Consider the following 14,358-nt stretch of genomic DNA (forward strand, 5'->3'; position numbering starts at 1 on the left):
TGAGAGAAAGGCCAGACAATATGAAACTTAATAATATCCGAATAATAGCAATACCAGAATGAGAAGAAGAAGAACAAGGGGTAGAAAACCTACTTGAAAGAGTAATAACGGAAAATTTTCCTAAGTTGAGGAGAGAAAAAGTCACACAAATCCAGGAACCACAGAGCATCCCAATCAAGAGAAACCCAAAGAGGCCCACTTAAAGACACATCATCATTAAAAGGGCAAAACTTCAAGACAAAGAGAGAATCCTAAGGGTCGCAAGGGAGAAAAAGGAAGTAAAATACAAAGGAGTCCCAATAAGGTTGGCTACTGACTTCTCAATGGAAACTTTCCAAGAAAGAAGAGAATGGCAAGAAATACTCCAAGTTCTGAGAAAGAAAGGCCTACAACCAAGGCTACTTTACCCAGCAAGGGTCTCAATCAAGATCGAAGGCCAAATAAAGAGCTTCCAAGACAAAGGAATTCTAAAATAATATGCCCCCACCAAACTAGCTCTACAAGAATTACTAAAAGGGCTGCTTTAAGGAAAGGAAGGAAAAGAGAGAGACAGAGAGGAACTGTGGTACAAAAATGGCAATGAATAAGTACCTATCAATAATATCCTTAAATGTAAATGGATTAAATGCTCCAATCAAAAGACATAGAATAGGTGAATGGATAAGAAAGCATGACCCACATATATGCTGCCTACAAGAGACCCACCTCAGGTCAAAAGACCATCACAGACTAAAAGTAAAAGGATGGAAACAAATGTTCCAAGCAAATGGACAAGAAAAAAAAGCTGGGGTAATAATTCTCATATCAGACAAAATAGACTTCAAAAATAGGGCCATAAAGAGAGACCCAGAAGGTCACTTCATATTACTCAAGGGAACAATCCACCAAGAACACATTAACATTGCAAATACACATGCACCCAACTCAGTAGCACCCAAATATATAAAGAAAATTCTGGAGGACCTCAAGAAAGATATTGACAGCAACACAATTACAGTAGGGGATTTTAACACCACACTGTCTAAAATGGACAAATCTCCAAACAAAATATCAACAAAGATATTGCAGCATTAAGTGACGCCCTAGATGAAATGGACCTAATTGATATATATAGAGCCCTCCATCCCAAAGAAGCTAAATACACATTCTTTTCAAATGCACATGGAACATTTTCAAAGATAGACCACATGATAGGACACAAAACAAGTCTCAACAATTTCAGGAAAATAGAAATCATACCAAGCATTTTCTCTGATCACAAGGGATTGAAATTAGAAACCAACCCCACAGGAAAAAACCTAAAACACCCCAAATCATGGAGACTGAATGGTATGCTATTAAACAACAAATGGATCAAGAATGAAATTAGGGAAGAAATCAAAAAGTTTCTGGAAACAAATGAAAATGAACTCACAACAACCCAAAACTTATGGGACATGGCCAAGGCAGTCCTGAGAGGGCAGTTCATAGCAATACAGGCTTACCTAAAGAAGATAGAAACATTTCAAACAAACAACCTAACCTGACGCCTGCAAGAAATCAAAGAACAACAACAAAGACAGCCCAGAGCAAGTAGAAGGAAGGAAATAAGCAAGATCAGAGCAGAATTAAATGACATAGAGACTAAAAGCACAATTCTAAGGATCAATGAATCCAGGAGTTGGTTTTTTGAAAAGATAAACAAAATAGACTAGCCTTGAAGTAGGCTCATTAAGAAAAGAAGAGAGAGGACACAAATAAAAACAATCATAAATGAAAGAGGAGAGATTACAAGTGATACCACAGAAATAGAAGGGATTGTAAGAAATTACTATGCAGAACTGTATGCCAAGGAATTTGAAAACCTAGGTGAAATGGACACATTTCTAGAAAAATATAATCTTTCAAAACTCAATGAAAAAGAAGCGGAAACCTGAACAGGCCAATAACAGCAAATCAAATTGAAGAAGTAATCAAAAAACTGCCAATCAAACCAAAGATCTGGACCAGATGGTTTCACAGGACAATTCTACAAAGCTTTTAAGGAAGAGCTAACCCCTATTCTCACAGACTATTCCAAAAAATCCAAAAGGAGGGAAAACTCCCCAACTCTTTTTAATGAAGCCAGCATCATCCTAATTCCAAAGCCAGATACAGACACAACAAAGACAGAAAACTTTAGGCCAATATCGCTGATGAACATAGACGCTAAAATCCTCAACAAAATATTGGCAAATCGCATCCAACAATACATCAAAAAGATCATACACCATGACCAAGTGGGATTCATCCCAGGGATGCAAGGATGGTTCAATAGCCACAAATCAGTAAATGTAATACACCACATAAACAAAAGTAAGGACAAAAACCACATGATCATATCAATAGATGTGGAAAAAGCTTTTGATAAGGTACAACACCCATTTATGATAAAGGTACTCAGCAAAGTGGGAATAGAGGCAGCATTCCTCAATATAATAAAGGCCATATACAAAAGACCTAAAGCCAACATCATACTCAATGCGCAAAAACTAAAAGCTTTTCCACTAAGATCAGGAACAAGACAAGGTTGTCTACTTTCACCACTTCTATTTAATACAGTATTGGAAGTTTTAGTCTCAGCAATTAGGCAAGAAAAGGAAATAAAAGGCATTCAAATTGGAAAGGAGGAATCAAAACTGTCATTGTTTGCATATGACATGATACTGTACATGGGAAATCCTATAGACTCTACCAAAAAACTGCTCCAACTAATAAATGAATTTGGCAAAACAGCGGGATACAAAGTCAATATCCAGAAATCAAAAGCATTTTTGTATACTAAGAATGAGTCAGCAGAAGCACAAATCAGGAAAAAAATCCCATTGGATATAGCAAAAACAAAAATAAAATATCTGGGAAAAAATCTAACCAAGGAGGTAAAAGACCTGTATGCAGAAAACTACACAACACTGAAGAAAGATATCAAGGAAGACACAAATGGAAACATATACCATGTTCATGGATTGGAAGAATTAACGTCATCAAAATGTCCATACTACCCAAAATAATTTACAGATTCAATGCAATGCCTATTAAAGTACCAATGGCATATTTCACAGACATAGAACAAACACTTCAAAAATTCATATGGTACCATAAAAGACCCTAAATGACAGCTGCAATTTTGTGAAAGAAGAACAAAGTAGGAGGGATCACAGTACCTGATGTCAGACTGTATTACAAGGCCACTGTAATAAAAACAGCTTGGTACTGACATAAAAACAGGCACATAGACAAATGGAACAGAATAGAGAACCCAGAAATAAACCCAACTCTCTACAGTCAATTAATATTCCACCAAGGGGGCAGTAACATAAAATGGAGTAAAGATAGCCTCTTCAAAAAATGGTGTTGGGAGAACTAGAGAGATGCAAATTAAAACCACAATGAGATACGGCTTAACACCAATCAGAATGGCTATCATAAACAAAGAAACAAACAACAAGTGCTGAAGAGGTTTTGGGGAAAAGGGGACCCTAGTTCACTGTTGGTGGAATTGCAGACTGGTACAACCACTATCAAAAACAGTATGAAAATTTTTCAGAAAACTAAAAATGAATGTGCCCTTTGACCTAGCAATTCCACTATTAGGAGTATATCCTAAGAACCCTGAAACACCAATCCAAAAGAACCTATGCACCCCAATGTTCATAGCAGCACAATTCATGATAGCCAAGAGTTGGAAGCAACCTAGATGCCCATCGGTAAATGACTGGATCAAAAAGCTATTGTACATTTACACAATGGAATTGTATGCTGCAGAAAGGAAGAAGGAACTACTACCCTTTGCAACATCATGGATGGAACTGTAAAGCATTATGCTGAGTGAAACAAGCCAGGCGATGAAAGACAAATACCATATGATATCACCTTTAATAGGAATCTAAACAACAAAACAAACAAGCAAGTAAAATATGACCAATGACACTCAAATACGGAACAGGCTGACACGGTCCAGAGGGAAGAGGGGAGAGAATCACAGGGGAAAAGGGGATGGTCTCATATGAACAAGTATAAAGGACACATGGATAATAAGTAAGGGTGGGAGGTGGAAATGGGAGGGAGGTGGGGAGCATGGGGTGGGGGGCAGGCAGGGCTGGGAATATAAGACAGAAAGCTGTACTTGAAGAAGAATTAAATAAAAAATAAAAAATATAAAATAAAACCAAGCATATTTTGTGACCATAATGCAATGAAATAGAAATTAATCATAAGAAACAAATACCATATGATCTCACCTTTAACAGGAACCTAATGAACAAAAGAAAAAAGCAAGCAAATTATAAACAGAGACAGTGAAATTAAGAACAATCTGACAGTAACCACAGGGGAGGTGGGAGGGGAGAATGTAGGGAAGGGTTTTCAGGAACAACTATAAAGAACACATGGACAAAACCAAAGCAGGCCTGAAAGCAAGGAAGTGAGGTGTGTTTGGCTGAGGTGGGGGAGTGTTATGGGGAAAAAAGCAGACAACTGTAATTGAACAACAAAAAAGTAATTTTTTTTAAAAAAATGAAAAACACTCAAACACATGGAGGCTAAATAGCATGTTATGAAACAATGAATGGATTAATAACAAAGTCAATTAAAAAATCAAAAACTACCTGGAAACAAATGAAAATGAATGCCAACAACTCCAAATCTATGAAACAGCAGGAAAGAAGTCCTGAGAGAAAAATTTATAACTTACAGGCCTACCTCAAGAAGCAAGAAAAAGTCTCATATAAATAACCTAACCTAACATGTAAAAAATAATAGAAAGAGAACAACAAACAAAGCCTAGAGTAAATACAAGGAAGTAAATGATAAAGATCTGAGTGGAAATAAATGACATACAGATTAAAGAACAAAAGATCGATGAGACCAAGATCTGATTCTTTAAAAACATAAACAAGATTCACACCTTTAACCAGACTCATCAAGAAAAAAAGAGAGAGGACCCAAATAAATAAAATCAAAAATGAAAGAGGAAAGTAACAAAATCACAGAAATACAAACGATTGTAAGAAAATATTATGAACAAGTGTATGCCAACAAATCAGGCAACCTGGGTAAAATAGAAGATTTTCTAGAAATATACAATCTTCCAAACTATATCAGGAAGAATCAGAAAATATGAGTAGACCATTACAATTAATGAAATCAAAGCAGTAATTTAAAAAACTCCCAACAAAATAACTTCTAGACTAGATGGCTTCATAGGTGAATTCAACCAAATATTAAAAGAACATCTATTCTTCTCAAACTGTTTCAAAAAATTCAAGTGTAGAAAAAACTTCCAAGCTCTTTGTATAAGGTCATTATTATCATAATTCCAAAACCAGATAGACACAACAAACAAAAAAATTATAGACCAATATCCCTGATGCTACATAAATGCTAATATCCTGTACAAAATATTAGCAAAACAGATCCAGCAATACGTTAAAAAGCTCACACACCATGGTCAAATGGGATTTTATCCAGTATGCAAGTTTGGTACAATATTCATGAATCAGTAAGAGTGATACATCACATAAACAAAATAAAAGACAAAAATCATATGATCATCCTGGCTGGTGTAGCTCAGTGGATTGAGTATGGGCATGCGAACCACATGATCGCAGTTCGATTCCCAGTCAGGGCACATGCATGGGTTGCAGGCCAGTTCCCAGCAGGGGACTCACGAGAAGCCAGCACACACTGATATTTCTCTCCCTCTCTCCTTCCCTTCCCCTCTAAACATAAATAAATAAAATCTTCAGAAAATCATATGATCATATCAATAGATACAGAAAAACATTCCATAAAATCCAATACCCATTTATGATTAAAAACTCTCAGCAATGTGGAGATACAGGTAACATACCTCATGATAATAAAAGCCATATATGATAAACCCACAGCCATTATCATACTCAGTGGGCAAAAACTAAAAGTGTTTTTCTAAAGATCAGGAACAAGACAGGGATGTCTGCTTTTACCACTCTTATTCAGTATAGTAGTGGAAGTCCTAGTTGGAAAAGATCAGACAAGAAGAAGAAATAGGCATCCAAACTGGAAAAGAGAAAGTAAAACTCATTATTCATAGATGACTTGGCACTGTGCATAGAAAACCTTAAAGACTTCACCCAAAAAACCAAATACTAGAACTGGTAAATGAGTTTGGTTAATCAGGAAGATAGAAAAATAATATTTAAAAACTAACTAACTAAATAAATAAATAACAGTGGCATTCTTATACCAATAATGCACTATTAGAAATAGAAATTTTAAAAAACAATCCTATTTACTATTGCAATAAAAAATATTGAAAGGCACAGTCAAATCTCAGTTCTTGAATGTCTTGGTTCTAAGATTATTCAGTTCTCAAAAATGTTCACAAAAAATGTCTTAGTTGTCTAACAAAACTTCAAGTCTCAATTCTCTACCCAACAACCCTTTAATGCTTATATCTGTATGATCAATTACCCATCTCTCAGGTGACAAAGAAAGATGATTTGGTTTTTGAACAAATTGCTTCTGAAACAGCTTTCCTGGACAAATTAAGTTTGAGAACTGAGGTTCCACTGTACCTAGGAATAAATTTAATCAAGGATGTTAAAAAACATCTACTCAGAAAATTATAAGAAACTTATAGGAAAAAAAACAATTGAGGAAGACACAAATAAGTGGAAGCATACACCATGCTCATAGATTGGAAGACTTAACATTATCAATATGTCTGCACTACCCAAAACAATCTATAGATTCAGTGCAATTCCTATTAAAATAACAATGGCATATTTCACAGATCTAGAACAAATATTCTAAAATTTTATATGGAAACCAACAGCCCCAAATGACATCAACAATCTTGACAATGAAGAACAAATTTGTGTATCACAAAATATCTGGTATCAAACTAAACTACAAGACCCCTGTAGTCAAAATAGCCAGGTATTGGCATAAGAACAGACATATAGATCAATGGAATAGGACAGAGAACCCAGAAATAAATCCATGCCTTCATGGTCAATTAATATTTAACAAGGGAGGCAATAACATACAATAGAGTAAAGACAGTATCTTCAGTTAATGGTATTGGGAAAAACTGGACAGGTACATGCAAAAAAATGAAACTAGACCACTAAGTTACACCATACACAAGAATAAACTCAGCCCTGGTGGGTGTGGTTCAGTGGATTGAGTGCCAGCCTGTGAACCAAAGGGTAGCTGGTTCAATTCTCAGTCAGGGCACATGCTTGTGTTGTGGGCCAGGTCCAATGCCCCCAGTAGGAGGCACTCAAGAGGCAGCCACACATTGACATTTATCTCTTCCTCTCTTTCTCCCTCCATTCCCCTCTTAAAAGAAAAATAAATATTTTTTAAAAGAATAAACTCAAAATGGATAAAAGACTTAAATGTAAGTCATAAAACCATAATCCTAAGAAGAAACATGTGCAGTGAAATCTCAGACATCTCTCATAGAATATTTTTGCCAATATATCTCTTAGGGCAAGGGAAACAAAGGAAAAACTAAACAAACGTGACTACATTAAACTAAAAGGCTTCTGCATATCAAGAGAAACCATTAAAAAACATGAAAGGGGAACCCAGTGTATGGGAGAACATACTCATTAATGACATATCTAATAAAGGATAATTTTTTAAAATATTTGGGAACTTACACAAGTTAACACCAGGAACACAAACAATTCAATTAAAAAAATGGGCAAAGTACCTGAACAGACACTTCTTCAAAGAGGACATACATATGGATAACAGACATATGAAAAAATGTTCAATGTCAGTAATCATCAGAGAAATGCAAATTAAAACCACAATGAGATACCACCTCACACTTGTCACAATGTCCATCATAAATAAATCAACAAACAACAAGTGCTGTTGACAATGTAGAGAAAAGGGAACCCTTGTACACTGTTGGTGGGAATGCAGACTAGTGCAGCTATGGTATAAAGTAGTATGGAATTTCCTCAAAAAAAAAAGTAAAACTGTCTTTGACCCAGCAATACCACTTCTCAGAATATTTGCTAAGAATCCCAAAACAACATTTCAATAGAATATATCCACCCTGTTCATAGCAGCATTATTTACAACAGCCAAGATCTGAAAACAGCCCATGTCTATCAGTGGATGAGTGGATTTTAAAAAGCTGTGGTATATTTACACAATGGGATATTAAGCAGCCATAAAAAAGAAGAAACTTTTACATTTTGCAACAGCATGGATGGAACTGGAGAGCATTATGCTAAGTGAAATAAGCCAGTCAGTGAAAAACAAATACTATATGATCTCACTTATATATGTAATCTAATGAACAAAATAAACTGACAAAATAGAGACAAAGACATGCATACATGCAACAAACTGATAGCTGTCAGAAGGGACGGCAGGATTGGGGGGAAGCTGGATAAAAGAAGTTGAAGGGCCCTGGCTGGTGTAACTCAGTGGATTGAGCGCAGTCCTGCAAACCAAAGGATCGCAGTTCTATTCCCAGTCAGGGCACATGCCTGGGTTACAGGCCAGTTCCAAGCAAGGGAACACATGAGAGGCAACCATACACTGATATTCTCCCTCTATCCCCTTCCCCTCTAAAGATAAATAAATAAAATCTTTTTTAAAAAGAAGTTGAAGGGCTTAGAAAATACATGCATAACTTGCAAACACAGACAACAGCATGTGCTAGCCTGAGGGCAGGGAGGGCAGGGCAGTGAGGTCTGGGTCAATATGTGTAAAGGTGTGGGAGGAATGGAGACATCAGAAATAATGTAAATAGTAAAAATATACTTAAAAACACATACAAAAAAATGACATAGAACAGTCAAATGTATTAAAAATAAGACCAAAGAATACACTCCCTACAAGAGATCCACTTCAGATATAAGAACAAATACGTACTGTATATTTTCTTTGAGAAATGTCTATTTAGTTCTTTATCCCACTCACAGAACAACAGAATAGTGGATGCCAGGGGTTTGAGAATGAGGAAAATGGAAAAAATGTTGGTCAAATAATACAAAGGTTTAGATATGCAGGATGAATAAGTTTTGGAAATCTAATGTATAGCATGGTGACTATACTAATGATACTGTATTGTACACTTGTAACTTGTGAAGTAAGAGAACAGATTTCAAATATTATTATCCCCACTCAGAAAATAAGTAAACTATATGAAGAGATAGACATATTAATTGCTCGATTGTGGTGATCATTCACATTATGTAGACATATCAAAACATCACAATGTATACCTTAAATGTATTAATTTTTATCACAAAAAAACAAAAGAATGCATATGTACTGAAAGTAAAGAGATGGAAAGATATATTCTATGCAAATAGAAACCAAAGTAAAGCTGTGGTAGAAAAATTTATATGAGATATAATACTCTTTAAAACAAAGACTATAATAAAATATTTATTTTTTAAATATATTTTATTCATTATACCATTACAGTTGTTCTATTCCCCCCCTTCATTCCCCTCCACCGGCACACTCCCTCCCCCACCATTCTCCCCCCTTAGTTTATAACCACGTGTCTCAAGTTCTTTAGATTCTACATTTCCCCCACTATTCTCGCCCTCCCCCCTATCTATTTTCTACCTACCATCTATGCTATTTTCTGTGCCTTCTCCCCCCTTCTCCCCCTCCCACTCCCCTGTTTCTAAACCTCCATGTGTTCTTCATTTCTATGGTTCCACTCCTGATCTAGCTGTCCTCTTGGTTTGCTTTTGTTTTAGGTGTGGTTGTTAATAACTGTGAATTTGCTGTCCTTTCACTGTTCATATTGTTTATCTTCTTTTTCATAGATAAGTCCCTTTAACATTTCATATAATAAGGGCTTGGTGATGATGAACTCCTTGAACTTGACCTTATCTGAGAAGCACTTTATCTGTCCTTCCATTCTAAATGAAAGTTTTGCTGGATAAAGCAATCTTGGCTGTAGGTCTTTGGATTTCATGACTTGGAATACTTCTTTCCAGCCCCTTCTTGCCTGTAAGGTCTCTTTTGAGAAATCCGCTGACAGTCTGATGGGTACTCCTTTGTAGGGGACTGTCCCCTTATCCCTTGCTGCTTCTAGGATTCTCTCCTTCATTTTGGTCTTGGCTAATGTAATTATGATGTGCCTTGGTGTGTTCCTTCTTGGGTCCAACTTCTTTGGCACTCTCTGAGCTTCCTGGATTTCCTGGAAGTCTATTTCCTTTGCCAGACTGGGGAAGTTCTCCTTTATTATTTGTTCAAATAAGTTTTCCACTCGTGGCTGTTTTTTCCCCCTTCTGGTACCCCTATAATCCGGATGTTGGAACGTTTAAAGATGTCCTGGAGGTTCCTAAGCCTCTCCTCATTTTTTTGAATTCTCGTTTCTTCATTCCTTTCTGGTTGGATGTTTTGTTCTTCCTTCTGGTCCATTCCATTGATTTGAGTCCCAGTTTCCTTTCCATGACTATTGGTTTCCTGTGCATCTCCCTTCATTTCAATTAGTTTAGCCTTCATATGTTCCTCTAATTTGTGACTGTGTTCCTCTAATTTGTGACTATAATCTACCAGTTCTGTGAGCATCCTGATAAATAGTGTCTTGAATTGTGTTTCTGAGAGGCTGGCAAGTTCTCAGTTGCTTAGAGTTATTGGCTCTGGGACTTTGAGTTCTTCTTGCACCATGTTTTGGGCTGTTCGTGCCTGTTCTGTAGCAGGATCAGAGCCCTAAAGTGTTCATTAGAACAGGGCAACTAAGTCTCTGGGTTGTGACGTTGTATGTGGGGGTGGGGTCAAAGAGGGACAATAGCTTCTCTCCAGCGCCAGCCGCCGCCGCCACCGCCTCCACCGCCGCCGCGACCCCCACCAGCACTGCAGCCACCACCGTCACCAGGGCCACCAGGGCCACGCGCCCCGCTCCTCGGCACGCGGGTGTGCCACCGCTGTCAGCCCTCCACCACTGGGTTTGCCCCCTGGGGCCTGTGTGGTCCGTCTCACTGCGAGCGAATGTGCGACCTTGGTCAGTCTGTTCCGCACCCCGACTAGTTCTGGGCTGCATGCGCTCCTAGATCTGCCCTGGCTGACCCAGCTCTGCTGCTGCCTCCACCTCTTACCGTCCTGGTTGAACGGTTCGTAGCTGTCGGACTTCCGTATAATTCGGTTTTCTGGCCTCTGGGTGTGTGGTAGTTCACCAAAACTTTTGTTGTATCCAAACTTGGTTGTGGGAGAAGGCACAGTGTTTCCACCTATGCCTCCATCTTGGCGGAAGTCGCTGTTCATTGCTTTGTTTATAATGGCCATTCTGACCAGTGTGAAACAGTATCTCATTGTGGTTTTAATTTGCATCTCTTTGATAGCTAGCAATACTGAGCATCTTTTCATGTGTCTCTGGATCCTCTGTATGTCCTCTTTGGAGAAGTGTCCAAGTCCTTTGCCCATTTTTTAATTGGGTTGCTGGTCTTCTTAGAGTGGAGTCAAGTGAGTTCTCTATATATTTTGGAGATTAAACCCTTGTCTGAGGTATCATTGGCAACTATGTTGTCCCATACTGTTGTTTCTCCATTCATTTTAATGCTGTTTTCTATAGCCATGCAGAAGCTTTTTAATTTGATGAGGTCCCATTTGTTCATTCTTTGCTTTATGTCCCTTGCTGTAGGGGATATATCAGTGAAAATATTGTTGTGTGAAATATCTGAGATTTGCCTATGTTCTCCTCTAGGACTTTAGTGGTATCACAGTTTACATTTAAGTCATTTATCCACCTTGAATTTATTTTTGTGTATGTTGTAAGTTGGTGCTCAAGTTACATTTTTTTGCATGTAGCTATCCAGTTCTCCCAACACTATTTGTTTTTGTTTTATTATTTTTATAATTTAGAAGATTTTTATTTATTTATCTTTAGAGGGGGAAGGGGAGAGGGAGAGAAATATCAATGTATGGTTACCGCTCCTGCGTCTCCTGCTGGGAACTGGCCTGCAACGCAGGCATGTGCCCTAACTGGAAAACAAACTGTAGTTGTTTGGTTCCCGGGCCCACGCTCAATCTACTGAGCTACACCACCCAGGGCTAGTTCTCCCAACACTATTTGTTGAAGAGGCTATCTTTACTCCATTTTATGTTGCTGCCCCCTTTGTCGAATATTAATTGCCTGTAAAGATTTGGGTTTATTTCTGGGCTCTCTGTTCTGTTCCACAGGTCCATGTGTCTGTTTTTATGCCAGTACCACGCTGTTTTGATTGACTGGCCTTATAATACAGTTTGGTATCAGGTATTGTGATCCCTCCTACTTTGTTCTTCTTTCTCAAAATTGCAGCATCTATTCAGGGTTGTTTGTGGTTCTATTTAAATTTTTGAAGTGTTTGTTCTGTGTCTGTTAAATGTGCCATTGGTACTTTAATAGGTATTGCATTGAATCTTTACATTGCTTTGGGTAGTATGGACTTTTTGATGATATTAATTCTTCCAATTCATGAACACAGTATATGTTTCCATTTGTTTGTGTCTTCCTTGATTTCTTTCTTCAGTGTTGTGTAGTTTTCAACATACATGTCTTTAACCTGTTTGGTTAGGTTTATTCCTAGATATTTTATTTTCTTTTTTCTATATCAAATGGAATTTTTTCTTGATTTCTGCTTCTGCTGATTCATTGTTAGTATACAAAAATGCCTTTGATTTCTGGATATTGACTTTGTATCCCGCTGTTTTGCCAAATTCATGTATTAGGTCAAGCAGTTTTTGGGGTGGAGTCTATAGGATTTTCTATGTACACTATCATGTCATCTGCAAACAGTGACAGTTTTGTTTCCTACTTTCCGATTTGGGTGCCTTTTATTTCCTTTTCTTGTCTGATTGCTGTGACTAGGACTTCCAATACTATATTGAATAGAAGTGATGAAAATGGACAACCTTGTCTTATTCCTGATGTTAGTGGAAAAGATTTTAGTTATTGCCCATTGAGTATGATGTTCGCTGTAGGTTTCTCATATATAGCCTTTATTATGTTGAGGATTTCTCCCTCTATTTCCACTTTGCTGAGGGTTTTTATCATAAATGTGTGCTATACATTATCAAATGCTTTTTCCACATTTATTGATATGATCATGCGTTTTTTTGCCTTTGCTTTTGTTTAACTGATGTACTACATTTACTGATATACGAATGTTCAACGATCCTTGCATTCATGAAATGAATCCCACTTGGTAATGGTATATGATCTTTTTAATGTATTGTTGAATATAGTTTGCCAATATTTTGTTGAAAATTTTAGTGTCTATATTCATCAATGATAGCAGCCTGAAGTTTTCTTTCTTTGTTGTGTCTCTATCTGGCCTTGGGATTAGGATGATGCTGGCTTCATAAAAAGAGTTAGGGAGCCTTCCCTCCTTTTGAATTTTTGGGAATAGTCTGTGAAGGATAGGGGTTAGCTCTTCCTTAAATGTTTCATAGAATTCTCCTGTGAAACCATCCCATCCAGAGCTTTTGTGTGTCAGGAGTTTTTTTTTGTTTGTTTGTTTGTTTTGTTTTATTACTGCTCCATTTCTTCTGCTGTTATTGGCCTGTTCGGGCTTTCTGCTTCTTTTTCATTGAGTTTTGGAAGATTATATTTTTCTAGAAATGTGTCCATTCCACCTAGGTTTTCAAATTGCTTGGCATACAGTTCTGCATAGTAATTTCTTACAATTCCTTCTATTTCTGTGGTATCAGTTTTATAATCTCTCCTCTTTCATTTCTGATTGTGTTTACTTGGGTCCTCTCTCTTCTTTTCTTGATGAGCCTACTTAATGGCTTGTCTATTTTGTTTATCTTTTCAAAAAACCAGCTCCTGGATTCATTGATCCTTAGAATTGTGCTTTTATTCTCTATGTCATTTAATTCTGCTCTGATCTTGCTTATTTCCTTCCTTCTACTTGCTCAGGGCTGTCTTTGTTGTTGTTCCTCAAGTTCTTGTAGGTGTAGAGTTAGGTTGTTTGTTTGAAATGTTTCTACCTTTTTTAGGTAGGCCTGTATTGCTATGAACTTCTCTCTCAGGACCGCCTTCACTGTGTCTCATAAGTTTTGGGTTGTTGTCAGTTCATTTTCATTTGTTTCCTGAAACTTTTTCATTTCCCTCCTCATTTCAATCTTGACCTATTCGTTGTGTAATAGCATGCTATTCAATCTTCACGATTTTGGGTGTTTTGGGTTTTTTCTTGTGGGGTTGGTTTCCAATTTCAGTCCCTTGTGATCAGAGAAAATGCTTGGTATGATTTCTATTTTCCTGAATTTGTTGAGACTCCTTTTGTGTCCTATCATGTGGCCTATCTTTGAAAATGTTCCATGTGCATTTGAAAAGAATGTGTATTTAGCTTCTTTGGGATGGTGGGCTCTCTATATATATCA

The sequence above is a fragment of the Sturnira hondurensis genome, unplaced genomic scaffold (assembly GCF_014824575.4).
Source record: "Sturnira hondurensis isolate 20B ecotype Veracruz unplaced genomic scaffold, ASM1482457v3 Scaffold0011576, whole genome shotgun sequence".
NCBI classification, from domain to species: domain Eukaryota; kingdom Metazoa; phylum Chordata; class Mammalia; order Chiroptera; family Phyllostomidae; genus Sturnira; species Sturnira hondurensis.